We start from the raw sequence: 12,629 nt of genomic DNA, 5'->3' as shown, positions 1-12,629 counted from the left end.
CAGGTGGCATGAGGGGTGCGACACAATCCATGAACATGGCACTCACTGTGCATCACAAGCAACACCAGGCTGATGGACAGCACCTCCAAGCAGTTACATGCCCCAGGCCACTGACGCAACCTCAGCAGAGTACACAGACACACACAGGCACAGATCAATCACATGCCATTGACCACAGCGGATACAAACCTCACTCTGCACATGTGCCACTTGTCTGTGGGGTGCCACAGGTGTGGGGCTAGCTCAGCAAGTCAGACACACAGCACGGCTTACTTCTCACATCAGATGGGTAGAGCTGTTGCCTCCTCCATGCAGCTGTGGTGCAACACTTCACATAGACACCCACATGACAAGGAACATTCACACACATCAATGTCCAGGGGGCGTACACATCACTTGGACACTCTCACCACAACTCCACTCAACTCACACACATCTGTGGGTACAGTCACCTGTCACACCGGGGGGACCACTGAATCACGTCAGGACTATATACAAAATATGCCACAAAGGATTAGCCAGGCTGAATGTGTCATGCACTATGCAGTGAATGTCACGGTAAGCACAATGCAAATGAAGAGTGCACACATGAACTACATCATGCTCTGCATGGGAGACATAAGACACCCCCCCCCGGGACCCACTCTAAACAACATTGCATGTCTGTCACACCTGGCCACAATGCCAGAAGTGACAGTCACAAAAAAGGTGCACAGTCAAAGTTAGTGGAGTCAGCACTCACCTGCTCCCCTGGTCTCCCATACAGGCTGGTGTACTGTGGGAGGATGACATCCAGCAATGCCTCATTCTCTACCTGGATGAATGGCTGGGCCCTCTCCACAGACCTTGACATGGTGCCAGAGGAAGCACAGACAGCAGCAGTGTTGTCAATTGGAAAGATGTGCATGGGTTCTCGCTGACTTATATCTGTCTTGCTGAGGGGCATTCATTTGGAGGAGTACATAGTGATTGGTCAGATTCATTCGCATCTTACGTTTACTCCAATCCCTTTCCACATACACCAGTGACAGCATTTGCATCGTTCAAATTTTGAGCATCATGTCATGTCAACAACCACTTTGCAACATTGTATATTGTGGCCAACTGACTTTTCCAGGACACCTGATGGAAAAATTTGAACTGAAAACTCTGTATCCATGACAACCAGCATGCATTTAGTGCCTAATACTTGTCCCTTATGTGTCCCCTATGTAATTTTCTAATCCACACACAGGTACGGTGTGTTTCACACATACCCCTACGGCACCAGTTGCACAGTGCGTTTGACACGTACGTGTAGGCACTGGTAGTACATGTACCCGTACATGTGCTACCAGTGCCTATACGTACGTGTACTACCAGTGCGTACATGTACGTGTAGGCACTGGTAGTACACGTATGTGTAGGCACTGGTAGTACATGCCCTCAGAGCGTGTGTACGGTGCGTTTCACACGCTTACACTGTTGATAGGATGCGCACACGAAAGGAATGGAGGTCTCAGACTCGCACAAGGATGTACATCAAGTCATTGTCATTGCTATCCTACATGTGCAGGGCTATGAATTGTATGCTGTGTTTTTAACTGAGAATAACTTGAACAACAAAATAAAGAAAATGCCAAGATTCAGATACTGAAGTCTACCGTGAATCCTTGGGGATACTTTACAATTTTGGTTGTTTATTGATTTTGACATATATTTCCGTCTATTACATCTGAATTTGAGTTGTGTGCTGAGCCATTTCTGTCTTAGGGCCTAGGTGTGTAAGGCAGTGGTATAGCACATGTCTCCTCATGTATTTGCACAATTGATGTGTGATGACCTGCGTACACATGTCATGTGTGATGGGGCACTATGTGGCACACTTCCCCTTCACACTTTGCACATGTGTGCATGTAGTACAAATGTATCAAGCACAGCATCACTGGTATGGCACAGTCACCACCACCCGCAACTGTCCCCTGATGCCAGGGACAGGGACACTAACAACTGACATTTAACGACCAGCGTGCACCGATGTGACTATGTCATGTGTGTGTCATGTGTTCCCATGAGCTTGCTGTGGGGGGCCGTCAACTGCATCTGCTGTTGCTGCATCCAACATGTGTCTGTGTCTAGATGGGCATGGCACACATCTACGCACACCATGCCACATGTGGATTTCCACGTAACGTGTCTCTGTATGCATCGAACTTGAAATTTTGACATGAGGACATATCAGCGTCGTCTCAATGTCTGTATTTTCTGTTTTCATGTGTACCCCTTCATCGCAATGTGTGTGATCTGTACATTTGACATTCCATGTGATCTGTGCGTCTAGCTTGCCGTCAGCTGTCTGTATGAGATGACATCCTTCAAATGCTGATATGTGGATGTATATCACTCTTGTGATGTCTCTGGCTGTTCACTGACACTGGCCCACAGCTCATTTCAGGGCATGTCATGTCGACTTGACAATCAACGGGTGTAGCTGGCTTTTCGTAGGAGTATCACCTGGATGGCATACGTGTCCTGGATGTATTGCACAAGCCAAACTCTGTATTTAGCAGATGTGTATTAGCAGTTGAGCATGTGCTCAGTTCATTGACATTGATGTTATTATGTTCTCACTCTTTGTTATTCATTCCAATTTTCTGCAGGGCACCACCTGTCCCCAGACCAATGCCAGACTTGGGTGCCATGAGGGAACGTGACTGCATACGCTGTTACAGATTCACCCAACAGTTGATTGAGGACCTGACAAACAGGCTGGCACCACACCTCCAACCACGACACAGGTATCCTACTGCGCTGACCCCCAAGATGAAGGTGATGGCAGCCCGACATTTTTTTGCCACAGGTACGTTTCAATTCACCATAGCTGATGTTGGTGGCATGTCCCAGACGATGTTCAGCCGTGTCCTGCATGATGTTTTGGCAGCCAAGTTGGAGCACCTGGATGAATTCATCCATTTTCCGACTCCTGAGGAGTTGACAGGTGTCAAGGGTGATTTCTATGCCCTGGGAGGGATATCCCATGTCATTGGGTCCATTGATGGGACACATGTGGCTTTGGTACCACTACAGGCAGAGGAGGTCGCATATCGCAACCGTAAACATTACCACTCTATAAATGCCCTTGTGGTGTGTCTTGCTAACATGCTGATTTCCCATATCTGTGCACGTTTTCCAGGGTCAGCACACGATGCCTACATCATGAGGCTTAGCAGGGTGCCACAAATGATGCTGTGGCTGCACAACGAACGAGCATGACTTGTTAGTGGGTATACTCTGTTTGTCCTGTGTTTTGCGGTATCTTTGAATCCTACGGCATCTCCTGACCCACTTTTTTACATGATGTTTCCATGTAGGGGACTCTGGCTATCCCAACATGCCATGGCTGATGACGCCTCTCCGCAACCCAAGATCAGCTGCAGATCACCGTTACAACAATGCACACGGGCAGACCAGGCGAGTGATTGAGAGGACGTTTGGCCTCCTGAAGAGCCGATTTTGCTGCCTTCACAAGACAGGCAGGTCCCTCCCATATGCACCGGCGAAGGTCTGCAAAATATTCCTCGTGTGCTGCATGCTGCACAACATGGCAGTGGAGAAGGCAGTGCCACTCATCCTGGAGCAGCATGAGCAGGAACATCCACCCGTGGAGGATGAAGGGCTTGGTCACGAGGCAAGTGAGGAGGAGGAGGAGGAGGAGGATGTCCGGAGTCAGCTCATACGCAACTTCTTCTCATAATGGTGAGTCACTGGGTCTGAGTGTGCACGCTTGGAGCCTTGTGTGGCATGTGTTGCAATGTGTGTGTCCAGCTGACTGTATGCTAAGTGACTTAGATGTGTGTTCTGATGTGTCACTCGTGTGATGATGTCATTCCACTCATTTTAGCTGTGACCCTAATTTTTCTAATCGCATGGTGACAACATCATTCCTTTAGAGTAAATGACCATGTATGCGGATAACAATCTTTTAGCTGACTTCTTGTGTATCTGTCATCCACAGGTTCTTGCGCATGTTGTCTGGTCGTGTCATCGTTGGCCTCCTGCTATTCCTCATGAGTATTGCAACGTGTGCTGAATCAGCGTTCCATGCATGGACATGGGGAAAAGTCATTTTGGGTGAGGATTGCAGCAAGGCATTTTGGGGGTGTTACGTGTTTGGAATGTGTGGGGACTGCTCCTGTGCATGTTGGGTTACCATGCATACATGTCGACTCACCATGGGGCACATGACATGTAGCATGACTCCCATGAATTGATAGTCAACCTTCGTGACAGTCATCTCTAATGGTTTGTGGATTCTGATGAAGGCATCAATGTGTGTATAACTTCCCTCAGAAACATACGCGATGCTACGGGTGGACATGGTGTGGGACATCCCCATAACAGGCTCAATGGGGAATTGCAGCCTCTCCGTGTGCAGCAGGGGGTGTTTGGTCATCCCCTTAACTTGTGTGCCAGGCCATTAGGATTTACTACATCTGTGTTGTGAAGGGGGTGTTCAGTGTAGGTCCCACATGTTCAGCCAAATAACCTGTGTGTCTGTACATATTGATGCATTTCCCTTAGTGTGAGCCTGAGTAATAAAAGGGTTCCTCACCCTCCAAGGTGCCTCATCTCTGTCAATGCAGGTCTCTTGCCACTTTGCATGCGGCATCTCTGGCATAGTTGTCAAAGATTGTGCATATGAGTCTATGTGTAGTTTGGCTACATGCATGCAGTTCTTCATGGGTTAGAATCTCGATTGTGCATGAAGTCCATGGTTGTGTATGTATTTTGGGCATGTTGGTCCCCACGACGGGCTGTCAACACCTGCTGAGGGTGTGTCTCCTGTGCGCGGCTCGGCCTTCTGTTTCCTGATCCTGTGTCAGTCATCTTTGGTGATTGTGCATCCATTCTTTCTGGGTGTGCCATGGGTAACCGGACACTCCTTCCTTTACATGCGCCTGTTGCAGTTGTCCTTTCTGACATCCTTGTCTTTGTGTGCTACTTTTGGCATAGTTTCCAGGACATGCCGCCTGCTGCTGCGGCCCCTGCAGCAAGGGCCCACAAAGTGGCGGTATTCGGCAACACACACGCCTCAAAGATGCTCCTCCCTGCCTCCCTCCACCCATTCATTTGGCTGTCATCATCTTGTCTGTGCCACTGTTGCGGCCACGCGGTGCCAAAGGCAGGACCATCAGCACATGCAACGTGCACATTGCACGACCCTCATGTCCTTGCATGACCCACATCACACAACAGTCTGATGTGGTAGCCACCCTCCAAGCAATGTCTATCCGAAACTCAACCGCCTGCTCTCAGGCATACCCTAAGCACACACATGACACCTTTGCATGCTGAGTGTGCAACTCCAACTGCATACACAGCTCTGCCCCGCCTTCCAGGCCCTGTCACACCAACCAGATCATGTCCCTCCTGCTCCACACTGGCTCCGTCCACCAGCAAGGTCATGGGAGTGGGACTCAAGCCTTCAGCATGTGGTATAGTGGTGTCATCTGGCACATGGCCCGGGGATCATCTCTCAGCGTGTGAATCTTCAATGTGTCCAGGACCCCCCTCTCCACCATCACATGCGCACACAACCTCATCATCATCGTATGCCATTGACACCCAGGTGCTCCTCACCCTCACCAAAGACGCAGCCATTGCCAGTTCCAACATTCAAGAAGGCATGAGGTCCGTGGATGAATGGCTGAACATGAGCCACCTGAGGCTGGACGTGTACAGGACTGAGGTAAGCATCTGAGGATTGTCCCCTTACAGCTGGCTCAACTCCTTGTATCCCACCCGCAGGGGCCCTACACAAGCACCCAGTGGCCACGCACACTGTGCATCATGGATTTGTCACTCACATTTGCCATGCAAATCACCATCATCTGTACCTCATGCTGCAACACCCTCTGCATGATGCACATGATCCTCAGATAGATCCACTCCAAGGAAAGACAGACCATCCCCAGGTCCACGACACCAGCCATGTCAACTACTGCCCCACCCTCTACGGAGCAAGTACATCCAAACTCACGGGAAACTTGTCCACATCCAGGGTGCATATGCACAACTCAGCTTCAACATCCCGCACCCCATCAACATCACCGCCCACATGAGATAGCTGCAAGGGATCACTGTGTGCTGCAGGATGACCTTCACACTCCTCACACACACTCAGGAGGCAGTCAACAACCCAAGACCCCAAAATCATCCTTTTACGTCTGTCATCCAAGACCCCGTTGGCCCAACTCTATGCATCCGAACTTGGCCTGGCCACCATTCTTCACATCCACAACACTCCAGCATGAAGGAGATGGTTCTCACGCCTGGACAAACATACCTGGGACTCCCTCCCCGGGAACCTCCACATGAGCCATGACCTCTAGGCCTTCATCATCCTCTTCCTGATTGGTGTGTCCGCACAGTATTTCAAGCCCCCCCTCAGCAGCTTGAGGCCATCACGGGTGAGTATTGGGCTCCCAGGCTGTATCGGATGATACATTGTGACCCATGTGTGTCCTGTACCGGACTCAGATCCCAGGGTATGGATGGCTGGAGTTAGTTCAACACTCAGGCATAGTTTGACATTTACCCACACGTATGTTGTGGACTAATGCAAAATGACTGCAACATCTCATGACAAATAAATAGTTTTATTCTCGGTGGGGTGCGTGTTTTGGTAGAAAAATTAAGGTGCTCTACCGGGTGCATAGAATCCAAAGTTCACAGGGGGAGATGGGATCCTTTGCATTTGAAGTCATCAGAGTCCAGACCACAGTGTTGGTCATCATTGGTCAGACTGTGACCAGCAATTCCATGTGGATGGTCCGCTGCCTCTCATGGTCTTTTCCGTGGATGACCCACCTTCCTCCGGGGACCCTCAGTTGCAGGCCTTGACAATGCTTGGGACGCTCCGTCGGACGAATCCTCCTCCTGCTCCTCCCTCCCTGTGGCTGGTGCTGGTCTGCGCCTGGTGTCACAGGGAGGGTTGCCCATGTTGTTGGCGATCCGAAAGAGTGAATGGCTTATGTCCCTTTGCATCGCCAGGAGCTCAGCCAGTCTTGCCTCCATCCGTCCTTGGTGTTGTTGTTGACTGGCATGTTGCTCGGCCTGCTGATTTTTAATGTCTGTGAGGGTCGCCACTACCTGACTGATGGCCCTGGTGTCACGCTGGTATGCCTCCATGATGTTGCGTACGTGTGACATACCGGTCCCTTCAGCTGTCTGGTCAGGGTCTCACCTCCGCCTGCCTCTACTCTCACCACCCCTGCCCACACGAGCCTGGCCTGCCGTTGTGGGCACATCAGGTCTACGGGACCCCTGAGGGATGGCAGTGTCGGTGTTGGCTGCCTTCTCCTGGGTGCCCGGCGAACCTTGTCCCTCCAGGTCAGACTGGCTCAGTTGTTCAGTGTGGGCAGGGCTCCTGGGTGTCTCCTGGGATGTGGCAGGAATGGGGGTGGTGGTTGGCACAGATGTACCTGAAGCAGTTGCTGCAGGGGCTTGGACACCAGAGGGGCCAGGTGGGTTGGGGTCATCCGTGGAGTGTTGTGAGGTGTCGCTGCCGGTGGGATCCAGTTCCTCTCGAGCCTGGGACTGTGGTACTTCCCCCCATTGTTGGGGGGAGATCCATGACGTTGCCCTGTGTGAGAGAGAGACAATGTTAATGCTGTTTAATGCGACATCCATGTTTCATACATATTCTAGTTGCCACAGTTCCTCCAGGTAGTTGTATGTGCCTAGCATTCACATCAATGTTCACTTGTGGATGGGTATGTTGCAGGGGACTGATTGAAATGTTCTCCAGGGTGTTTGACATGTCGAATTTGGGCTTGGATGCTTCTTTGGCTGTGGCTTGATCTTGTTGTGTCACATGTCCATTGTGAGAGTGGGTAACTCCATTGGCTGCCCCGGGGGTGTGTGCTTGTGTAAGGGGTGAGTGATCATCCCTCAGCCCGACGCTGTTCAACATCCACATGGGCCCCCTCACACAAGTGGCCCACCACCACAACCTCAAAAACATCTCCTATGCCGATGACACCCAGCTCATCCTCTCCCTCACCAAGGACCCTCACACCGCCAGAACAAACATCCACAAGGGCTGAGGGCCATCGCCGACTGGATGCAGAGAGGCCATCTGAAACAGAACTCGGACAAGATGGAAGTCCTCATCCTGGGACCCACACCCTCAGCCTGGGACGACTCCTGGTGGCCGATCGCTCTGGGGACAGCACCGACACCCACCCACCACGCACGCAACCTAGAATTTATCCTCGCATCCTCCCTCTCCATGTCCAAGCAGGTCAACGCCGTCTCCTCCTCCTGCTACGACACCCTACGCACGCTCCGCCGGATCTACTGGTGTATCCCGACCGAAACAAGTAGCACAGTGACACAGGCCCTCGTCAGCAGCTGACTGGACTGCGGCAATGCACTCTACGCAGGACTCCCATCCACACACCAACAGCGGCTACAACGCTTCCGAAATGCCTCCGCATGACTGATCGTCAACGCCCCCTGCTACAGCCACATCACCCCCCTCCTGATGAACCTGTACTGGCTCCATATCGACAAGAGGAGCACCTTCAAGCTCCTCACCCACGCACACAAGGCACTCCGCAACGCCGGACAAGCCTACCTGAACATCAGACTCAGCTTCTACACCCCACCCGCCAGCTCCGCTCCGGCAGCCTCACCCTCGCAGCTATCCCCCGCATCAAACGTACGACCGCCTGCGGGAGATCCTTCACCTACCTCACCGCCAAGACCTGGAACACCCTCCCAACCCACCTATGACTGACCCAAGACCTACTTGCCTTCAGATGACTCCTCAAGACCTGGCTCTTCGAGCAGTAGTGGAACCCCCCCCCCCCTTCAGCGCCTTGAGACCCTCACAGGTAAGTAGTGCGCCTTACAAGTACCCTGATCGATTGTTGATTGATTGATGATGCCTGCTGGTGGGTGTAGTGTGGCAGTGGGTCTCCCAGGTGATGTATCTGTCCCCCCATGGAGCATGCTGCCATGTCAATGAGTGTGAGTTCCTGTCCTAGATATCTGAGCTGGTTGTGTTTGTGTTAGATTTTGCAGTTGTCACAGGAGGGCCTTGTGCTGCCTACAGCAGGGCCAAGTGTCAGCTACCTTGTCAGTACTTTGCCAGTCCCTGTGCATTGCGCATGGTTGCATGGGTATGTACCTGGGCCATATGGGCTGAGGGCAATGGTGTCTGTTTCTGAGTTGTACAATATGTTTAGTGATCCCCGTCCTCCCAGCATCCCAGACATCCAGTCTTGGGTTTGTGGTTTGTGTAGGCTGGGACATGGCATGGCCTTGCTTTGTGAATGGGGCATACACATGTTAGTGGCATGAGTGTTGTTTTTGAGTGTAGTTGTGTCCGGTGAGGGCTTGGGGGTAGGTGAGTGCATTTGTTGTAGTTGGGGTGTGGATGCCATTACCCCCATGTTACGTAAGTTGTTTGTGTACTCACCAGGCTTGGCAACTCCTTCGACTCCTTGTACTCCCACCGGCAGAAGCAGGGCCATCACTTTCTCCTCCCAGGGATGGTAATGTACCGGTCTGCGGGGCAGCCCACCTCCTGTGATGTTACTCTGGGCGTAGTCCTCGTTCATTTTGCGCTTGACTGCCCTCCGCAGATCGTACCACCTGGCTTGGCATTCATTCCTGGTCCTTCTGATGGGCGCAACAGCATTCACCCGATCGACGATCCTCTGCCACAGGCGTGATTTTTCAACTATGCTGGTCTGTCTGACCAATGTTCCAAAGAGCTGTGGCTCGACTCTGATGGACTTCGTTGACAAGGATGTCCAACTCCTCCCTTGTGAACTTTGGATTCTTGTCTGTGGGCATGGTGTGGGGTGTGGGTGTGGATGGTTGTGGGTGTGTGGGTGTGAATGTGTAGGTGTGTGTGTGAATGTGTAGAGGGAGTATGTGTGAAGGAGGTTGTGTGAAGGTGTGTAAGTTAAGGTGTATGGGTGCAGTTGTTTGTGCGTGGTGTCTGTCAGCAGTGGGTCTGTTGCAAAGGCTCATGGTTTGTGAGTGTGGGCCCTTTTTATTGGTCCCTTTGTGGGTGTGGCTAGGTTTGAAATTTTGGTGGGTGTGTTATAAGAGGTGGTTGTGAGTTTGGGCCTCTGTTTGCCTGTTTGGATGTGCCAGGTCAGTCTTTTAGATGTTTTTTGTTCTGTAGACGTGTTTTGTGGTGTTGTGCGAGTCGAATTGACCCTCCTTGTGCTGTTTTACAGTGTCCTGGTTCTGTACGAGTCGTTTTAGCGTATTTAAGGTGCGTACATACGCGATGTTGTTGTACAGTGCTCACATATGCAATGTTGTTGTACGGTACGCGATGCTGGGGTACAGTGGTGGGGTACGGTGTGTCCAAGTATGGGGCTGGGGTACGGTGTTGGGGTACGGTGCGTACAAGTAGGGCGCAGGGGTAGGGCGCTGGGGTATGGTGCGTACAGGTCCGGGCCTGGGGTACGGCACTGGGGTATGGTACGTCCAAGTAGGGGCATGTTGTACGGCGCTGGGGTACAGTGCGTCCAAGTACGGGGCTGGGGTACGGCGGTGGGGTACGGTGCGTACAAGTAAGGTGCTGGGGTACGGTGTTGGGGTACGGGGCTGGGGTAGGGCGCTGGGGTAGGGCGCTGGGGTACGGTGCGTCCAAGTCCGGGCCTGGGGTACGGCGCTGGGGTACGGTGTGTCCAAGTAGGGGCATGTTGTATGGCGCTGGGGTACGGTGCATCCAAGTATGGGGCTGGGGTACGACGGTGGGGTACGGTGCGTACAAGTAAGGTGCTGGGGTACGGTGTTGGGGTACGGGGCTGGGGTAGGTCGCTGGGGTAGGGCGCTGGGGTACGGTGCGTCCAAGTCCGGGCCTGGGGTACGGCGCTGGGGTACGGTGCATCCAAGTAGGGGCATGGGGTACGGCGCTGGGGTACGGTGCATCCGTGTACGGGGCTGGGGTATGGTGGTGGGGTACGGTGTGTACAAGTAAGGGGCTGGGGTACGGCACTGGGGTACGGGGCTGGGGTAGGGCGCTGGGGTACGGTGCGTCCAAATACGGGGCTGGGGTACAGTGGTGGGGTACGGTGCGTACAAGGGGCCGGGGTACGGTGGTGGGGTATGGTGCGTCCAAGTAGGGCCATGGTGTACGGCGCTGGGGTACGGTGCGTCCAAGTACGGGGATGGGGTACGGTGGTGGGGTACGGTGCGTACAAGTAAGGGGCTGGGGGACGGTGGTGGGGTATGGTGCGTACAAGTAAGGGGCTGGGGTAGGGTGGTGGGGTACGGTGCATACATGTACGGGTCTGGGGTACGGTGGTGGGGTACGGTGTGTACACGTACGGGGCTGGGGTAGAGTGCGGACATGGGGGGGTACGGTGCAGACATATGGGGAGGAGAAGGGGGGGCTGTATGACTCGTATCCTGGGCACAAGTTTACCCGGATACGAGTGGTACGGCGTTCGATCCGTACGGGGCCTTTTCCATGCGCTTGTATTTTCGGACGGCCGGTACGGATCGTACTTGTGCGCTCGGACTTCAGTTTTACGATTTGTATGTAAAATTGTCCGGGGACGTCTCGTAGACTTTTCCCGAAGTCATTCGTATGGATTTTTCACGTACGAATCGTACTTCACCGTTTGTACGGGACTTGTACGATTTGTACGTAAAAAAATACGGATACGAGTCGTACGGTAATTTTTTTTAACGGATCGGAATCGGCACCTTAGAAGCAAAAATGTAATTATATATACTATATAAAATTACATTTTTCCTTAAGGGTATATTAAATAAGAAACTGACACCTAAAGCAAAAAAGTCGTTATTTTATTAAGCAATAATAATTATTAAAAGTTTTTAAATGTTGTCGACAATTACATTATACTTATCTTTATGCTTAACTATTCAAAATTATTTAATTTAAATTAACATTATTCGCAATGGGGTTTTCATTTAAGTCCCTGCCTCCATTATTTTCTAGAGAAGTTGCTGCACTACCAGGGGATGGCCGTAAGTCCTGCTAGACCTACTACTGTTTTTTTTTCTAGTAACTCACACTTGCAAGTTGGGTCCCAGCACCTTTTTCAGGAGGTGGAGACATGGAAGTCTACACTTTTGAGTAACTTTACACTTGGATTTTGAGAATAGCCAAAAGTAATACAGTCACTAAAAAGAGCAATAGTAAATTTACACATGTAAATTCCTCACAAGTGTAATTTACCATTGTAAATAGCTCTGCATGTGTTGGGATCTACCCAGAGCCATTTCCATTGGTTAGACTATTCACAAGCATTTTTTGGGAATACATTTTCTGCGTTTGATGTTATCTTAGTTCTTACAATAGGCATGGAAAGGATTCTCTTAATGTACGTGATTGTTTCTATATGATATTTTTTGAGAAAGGAATTTTTTTTTGCAGAAGTGATTTTGGCAAGGACAATAGCATAATGACAAACTTGAAGTAGCATTTAGTATAATTATCTTTCAACAAGGCGTACATTTTAATCATTTATCACATTATCTTGTACATTTTGGCGTCATTATCTTGGACGGCTGTGTTGTTGATGTCAGTCTCATACTTGTTGTTATACTATTAATGTACTGTTTGGAGAGTCTTTTGCCTAGATTGTATG

Source organism: Triturus cristatus, chromosome 11, assembly GCF_964204655.1.
Source record: "Triturus cristatus chromosome 11, aTriCri1.1, whole genome shotgun sequence".
NCBI classification, from domain to species: domain Eukaryota; kingdom Metazoa; phylum Chordata; class Amphibia; order Caudata; family Salamandridae; genus Triturus; species Triturus cristatus.
The sequence above is the reverse complement of the archived record's forward strand: the minus strand, read 5'-3'. Positions refer to the sequence as shown.